This window comes from Zingiber officinale, chromosome 3A, assembly GCF_018446385.1.
Source record: "Zingiber officinale cultivar Zhangliang chromosome 3A, Zo_v1.1, whole genome shotgun sequence".
NCBI lineage: Eukaryota > Viridiplantae > Streptophyta > Magnoliopsida > Zingiberales > Zingiberaceae > Zingiber > Zingiber officinale.
The window spans coordinates 124,457,302-124,463,973 of NC_055990.1; the positions used below are offsets into that span (position 1 = coordinate 124,457,302).

At 39.2% G+C, this 6,672-nt stretch overlaps 1 long non-coding RNA gene across 1 annotated transcript; it reads left to right on the forward strand.

Moving 5' to 3' along the window:
• The first annotated feature begins 268 nt into the window (after positions 1-268).
• On the forward strand, positions 269-1,383 carry LOC122054002. The gene is made up of 4 exons (XR_006132501.1): positions 269-335; positions 430-566; positions 663-774; positions 1,321-1,383. It is a non-coding gene; the product is annotated as an uncharacterized LOC122054002 (long non-coding RNA).
• The last annotated feature ends 5,289 nt before the right edge of the window (positions 1,384-6,672 follow it).

A 6,672-nucleotide genomic window follows, 5' to 3' on the forward strand; every position in this document is an offset into this window, starting at 1 on the left:
CTCTTCCCCGATCTCCCCTCTCTGCCTTCTCTCTCTCTCGCGGGCGAATTGGAGGCGACGGGAGCAGAGCTTCTCCTTTGGCGATCATCCTCGTTCGCCGGAGCTTGCTGGAGCACGGCGGAGCCTAGATCTTCTTCGGCCGAGGGGTTCTGTCCGGTGAGTTATGCGGCCGAGTGTCGACAGCGAGGCGGCTAGGGCACGACAGGTGCTCGATCCGTGTCATCTCTAGCCTATCGACCCTTCGTTCTTCCTCCACGAGTTGTTCACAGAGCGTTCCGCGTCTCCCTTCTCGTTGGATTTGGATCGAGCGACGCCACCGAGGAGTGATCTTAGAGGTAAGGCATCGTCGGATCTTTGGTGGATTCAAGGTTTAGCTAGGATAGGTTTCTTCTCTGTATTGACCCTTTCTTTTTCGGACCTGTGCCCTAGGTTTCAACCTTCGACTCCGATCAATTGGGGTTGCACGGAGCTGTGTCTGGTGTTGTGCTTTGGTCCAGCGACTCATCTGGTTGCTAGTGGAAATGATCTTGGCAAAGGATCAACAGAAGGGGGGCTGTGAGGAAGAGGTAAGATTAGGGTGTTGTGATCTTTGATTTCCATTGTTTGAACTCTTCACTTGATCCGATCCAATGAGATGAGGTGGAGTGTTCATTGTGGATTAGGAGGTTGGATTGAAGGGGGCAGCATGTTTACTAGGGTTTCGGTCAGGAGTTTCCAGCAGCCTACAATTCCAGCTCTTCAACTGTGGGTCAACAAAATTTCATCCGGTTTTAGGTGAGTTTTTGAAGATTTATTACATGTCTATGTTTGAGATGATTAGGGTGATGTAGGTTGAGTTGATTATGGGTTTGATAAGTTGGTTTGGACGAATTATTGTGGATTAAGGTTAAAGTTTTACTTCTAGAGGTGATTTCGTTTCTACATTGGTTTGGATTAGTACAGATGGGTTGTAGAAATTTAAATTCAAGTTGTATTGGATTTGGATCATTGGGTAGAGTTAAATATGATTGTTATTGGTATGTGTTGGATTAAATGATGGATTATGTAGGGTGGATGAATATCATGATTTCATGTTTGTCATTGAGATCATTAGATTGATTATTAGGTGTGGGATGTTTAGTTTATGATTGGAAGGATTTATGATGAGTTGGATTAGTGTTTGATTGATGATGAATTATGTGAGTTGGATTTAAGATGTGTTGATTTGGGGGATTGATTAGAGAGCTTATTTGAGTAGGTGATCCTATTGGGTTAGGAATTGTATTTAGCTATTTAATTCATATGAGTTTAGCTAAATAAAATATATATTAATCTATGCAGGATTTTGATTCGAGGCAAGCATCTCGACGTGGGGGCTATATTTGGCACGATCTATATCTAAGGCGGGTATTTCTTCCTTAACCTCTTTATAGTTTCTTTGAAACTTAGTGCATGGTTATTATTGGATGAATTAGGCTACTTTACCTTATATCATGATCGGTTGCTGTTTTTCCTGCATGATACTTATGCTTGACCCTTGTGATGATCTATTTAATTCGTATACAGTCTCTACTCTTGATATCTACTCTGTTGTGATTACACGTGTAGAGTATGTCTTGTAGGGATTGTCGGGTTGTTGGTATTCCCATGCTGATTGGGTATATGATGTGGACTATACATAGATGGGTATGTGTCATAGGAGTTATCTTGTTGACCGTACATTTACGTGTGGTGTGTACATACGTATTTGTCATGTACTTTTGGAGGAGTTGTGTTGATTGTATGTTTAGAGTATATACACATGTCTGTTGTATTGTTATTGGAGGATACATGTTGATTGTACTTATCTTTTGTGTACATGTGTCTGGTGGGATTATTGGAGATTTTTGGTTGATTATACATGTGTAGTGTGTACATATGTTTGGTGGGATACGTGGAGGTATCATGACGATTATACTCATGTTAGAGGTATTTATGAGGTTTGGGGTTGTTGCATGGATGATGATTATATATATATATCATGTTCATCATTCATTGCATCTGATGACCATTGTCTCCCTTGTGGTGAGAGAGTCATCAGTTGGTTTGGTTTAGCGCCGCACACTCGGCCACTCATGGGTAGTGGTAGCTAGAGCAGTTGCCGCTCGTCCTGTCGTGCCACCCGGTCACGAGGTTTAGTGAGATCCGGCGTTGTGAGCAGTCAGGGACCCTGATGCTATGTAGTTAGATAGCTACTAGCGGACTGTCCGCCTCGACCACTATATAGTGGGCTGGAGGGTAGTACAGTCGTCACAGACCCAAGCCTCTCGGCCATACAGGGGTCGTGGTGTTTGAGAGGTGGCGGGGGTGACCATGGAGCATGCATGCACTTTTGCATATGATGCACGGTGCATCTGGGGGTTATATTTGCATACATGCCTACTAGATACTAGTTGCATGTGTTTGTGGTATGTTGCATTTGTTTGCGATATGATTGTTGCATTTGGTTGCCATGCTGCATACATGTCATTTATTTTACATGTATATGCAGTCGTACTTATATTGCACAGGTGTCACGGGTATATCTGTTGCGGATCCGGTGAGTTTACTGATCATTGTACCACGTGTCGATTCCAGATTGGGTATGTATTCGTCATTATGTTAGTTGTGGTTTGTACAGTTTATGTTAGGTTATAATGTCAGGTATGTTCAGATGCATTGATTATGATGGTATGATCTTGTTCTTATTCCCTACTGAGACTGTATACTTGTGATCTCCATGTTTTATGTATAGACCATGCACTATCTTTTCTATTACCCGCTGAGTTACCTATACTCACCACCGCATGTATATATTTATGTTTTCAGGTAGATGGTTGGAGTGTCGCTCGGAGTATCCTGTCTGCCGGGTCCTACGTCACATCCGAAGATCGTGATTGTTTTCTTTTGTATATTCTTTTCTTATTTTTGGCATTGTATTTGTGTATAGCCGTGTGGCTATCTTATGGTTTTGGTGTTGTATTTGTTGTATAAGCCTAGCCGGCTAGCAGTGTGTTGATTGTGTTGTATTGGGCTTTCCGTTTTCGTTTTTCCGCTGTGTTGGTTTTTAGTACAGCCGTGTGGGCTGTTTTATATATAACTGCGTGGTTGTGATTGTTTCATTCCAGCCGTGTGGGCTGTTATTATAACTGCGTGGTTGTGTATATAAATATTCCAGCCGCATGTGGCTGATGTATTTTGCTTGTAGTGATGCTTCAGATTGTCACCGGTACAGGGGAGGTTCTGCCGGATTTTTTTTTTCTGACAGGAACTCCTTTGGGGGCGTGACACAAGGTGGTCCGGGCGCTAGGGGATCCGGGCGCCCGGAAGGCGAATTCTATCCAGCCGAGTCGTCGCCACGTGGAGCATCATGATTTGTGCAGCTACGTCACATTCCAGGCGCCCGGAAGGGATCCAGGCGCTTGGAACAGCATATAAAAGAAGCCCCAGACAGGAGCTTCAGAGGAAGGCAATTAAGCTGAGAACTCTTCTACTGCTAGTCTTGCTGCTCGACGTTCAGTGCGACGCCAACAAAGTTCCGACACAGTGCTACTTCGGTTTTTATTTAATTTCCTTGTCGGTATTGATTTATTTTCACTTGCATTTCCTGTACTCATTCTGTAATCATATTTCGACTTGTTAGTGATTGCCCAACGAAAGTGGTCAAGGACCACGGGCCTTCGAGTAGGAGTCGTCACAGGCTCCGAACGAAGTAAAAACATCTGTGTCTATTTTATTTTTCCGCTGCGTTTATACTCGTCTTTTTCGAATCGATATTCACCCCCCTCTATCGAATCTAACGGTCCTACAAGTGGTATCAGAGCGGGTACCGCTCTGATTTGGTGCAACCACCAATCAGACAGGGGGTGAATTTTCTTTTGTCTTTTTTAATTAATTTTAAAACTGGTGTTTCGTTAACTTAATATTTCTCTAATCAATTTAAATTAGTGCAACACGAATATAGTTTTTTTTTCTTCCCGCACTACTAATCCAAGACCAAGTCTTGGGATATTTTTTGGTTATTTACCTGTGCACAGAATGTCCCAACAAGAAGGATTCAGCACAGTGCGACCTCCACTCTTCAACGGGGACGACTTCCCTTACTAGAAGAAGCGCATGGAGGTCTACCTCAAAACTGACTTTGACCAGTGGATGAGCATTACGAGACCTTACAAAATTCCGGCAGACACCTCCGGGAATATACTGGATCCTGAAGAATGGACAGCTGACTTGAAGAAGAAGGCGTCAACAGAAAACAAAGCGATCAACACTCTACAGTGCGGACTAACAAGAGAAGAGCTAAACAGAGTCGGTCCACACAAAAACGCTAAAGAACTGTGGGACAAACTGATCGAGCTGCACGAAGGAACAAGCGACGCTAAGGTAACAAAACGAGACCTGCTTTTAAATAAAATTTTTAATATAAAAATGCAGGAAGGAGAAACAGCGAATCAACTCCACGCGAGGATCAAGGACATCCTCAACGGGCTCCATGCAATAGGCCACTAGATGGAGAACAGAGACTTGATAAGGTACGCATTAAACGCCTTTCCACGTAATAGTTTGTGGGCATCAATAGTGGATGCCTACAAAATTTCTAAGAATCTTTCTAAATTAAAATTGGATGAGCTTTTCTGTGAATTAGAATTACACGAACAAACTAATGCTGGAGCCAAGAAAGGTGTAGCTTTATTTGCAGGTTCCTCCAAGAAAAGCAAGCCTGAATTTGAAGAAGACGCCGACCAAGACTCCGAAGATGAAGAACACCTGGTGAACTTGGTAAGAAAAATGTTCACCAGGAGAAAGAGGAGCTTCAGCAAAAAGGACCTTCAAAAGATCGGCTCTCCCTCAGAACAAAAGAACGTCACTTGCTACGGCTGCAATAAAAAGGGACACTACAAGAACGAATGCCCAAAACTGAAGTTCGACAAATCAAAGCCAACCAAAAAGAAGGCACTCAAAGCAACGTGGGACGACTCCTCGGACGAATCGGAGGAAGAAGAGCAGAAACATCAGAGCCACCTCGCATTGATGGCCCGTGAAGCTGAAACAGAAAACGAATCGGAAGATGAAGACGGGTCTGAACCCGAAACAAGCCACGAGTCCGTACTCGTTTCCGAAGGCCCGAATGAGGTATACTTTAATTTAAACAAAAAATTTTTTAGAATCATTTCATGCTTAAATAGTAAATTAACTAAATTAGAAAATGAAAACAAATCACTTCTTGAGGAAAATCAAAACCTCAAGGAACAAATCATAAATTCAAATCCAACTCAAGATCTAACACTTGAGGAAGAAAATTTATTACTAAAAAATGAGATTAACAATTTAAAAGAAATGTTAGAAAAATTCACAACAAGATCAAAAAATCTAGACTTAATCCTAAATAATCAAAAAGCATGTTATAATAAAACCTTCAAATCATTAATAACCCAATATAAATCAACCAATCTAGCTTGGGTTCCGAAAGCGTGTCTGACCACGCAAGTAGGACTTAATCAATATTATATACCTAAAGAAAAAATACATTATATAAAATCGAATAAACCAAACCAAAATCCAAAATACAAACCTAAATCAAATTCAAAATCTAAACATTTTAAAAATCAACAAAATTATCACCAAGTTAACCATAACTATAAAAAGAATCGACACAAACCTAAAACCAAAATCTAAATTAATGGCCAATAATTCAGGGGGAGGCTCCAGAATAACTGGCACCTCCAAAACTAACCTACCCGACAGGGTAACCCAAAACAAACTAACCCGGCAGGGTAATTAGGATTAGTTAAAAAGAGACCAAACTCATGGTACTGGTGAAGTTTTTGGATGATAGTACGTTAGGGAAGCTTGGGCATCGCATGTCTAGAAAGATATGGCTTCGATCTGGTGCATTTGGCCAAGTGGAACTGACCGAAGCTACCCTTAAACGAATCCTAACCAGTTAGACCAAGATTTAGTACTAAGTTCCGTGGATAGGACTATTCGGAAAACCTCGAAAGGTTGGTTACTTCTAATGATGTCCATGTGACTCACCAAGCTTAGAAGTTTATCCGAAGAATGCCTATTTGTGGAAACCAAAGCTAAGTCTGAATCTAACACAAGTTAAACCAAAACTCTGTAATCAAACCAATTTCATCTCACAAAATCATAGGATTCCCTGATTGATAATATAGATCGGGTGAGATGAATAAGGCTTAAATTTTAAAGTTAAAATTTTTAATTTTAAATCAAAAATTAATTTCAAAATTTTAATTTTAACTTGAAAATTAATTTCAAAATTTTAAATGTATTTAAAAATTAATTTCAAAATTTTAATTTTAAACTTAAAAATTAATTTCAAAATTTTAATTTTAACTTAAAAATTAATTTCAAAATTTTAATTTTAAACTTAAAAATTAATTTCAAAATTTTAATTTTAAACTTAAAAATTAAATTCAAAATTTTAAATGTATTTAAAAAATTAATTTCAAAATTTTAATTTTAAACTTAAAAATTAAATTCAAAATTTTAAATGTATTTAAAAATTAATTTCAAAATTTTAATTTTAAACTCAAAAAATTAATTTCAAAATTTTAATTTTAACCTTAAAAATTATTTTCAAAATTTTAATTTTAACTTAAAAATTAATTTCAAAATTTTAATTTTTAACTTAAAAATTAATTTCAAAATCTT